Here is a 501-nt window from a genome sequence, read left to right on the forward strand (position 1 = left end):
GCAGGATGCTCCAGGTTGTCATCCCTGGGGCAGGGGGAAGAGGGTGGCGAGAGCTGACCCCCGAGCGCCTCTGCTGCCTCTTGGGCACAGCCAGAGTGCTCTCGCTCTTGTGTCAGCCCCAGCGCATCTCACTGTGTCTCGCCGAGTATAGGGTCCTCGGGAGCCTGCTGCCATAGGAAGGGCTCTGCCCTGTGCCCAGCGCGCCCACTGTCCTCCAGTGCACCCGTGCACGGCGCTGTGAGCTGAGCTGAGGTCACGCCAGCTCCCTCCGTGAGCTAGTGTCGCTCTAGTCCTCCTATCGCCATCCTCCGCATGAGCTGCCCTGCCCCAGCCCTATGAGGTCTCTGTCCCCAGCCCCCACGGTGTAGAGGGCTGAGGCCCCCTCCCAGCCTCCACGGTGGCTGGCCCCAGGGGTGGAGGAGGGCTTTCCAAAGAACCCGAGGGGCCTCGAGTCGCTCTGCCCTCAAGCAGTCCCCAGGTGGATGGGAAGTCGCTGCAGAA

This window comes from Alligator sinensis, unplaced genomic scaffold (genome assembly GCF_000455745.1).
Source record: "Alligator sinensis unplaced genomic scaffold, ASM45574v1 scaffold1329_1, whole genome shotgun sequence".
Taxonomy (NCBI): domain Eukaryota; kingdom Metazoa; phylum Chordata; order Crocodylia; family Alligatoridae; genus Alligator; species Alligator sinensis.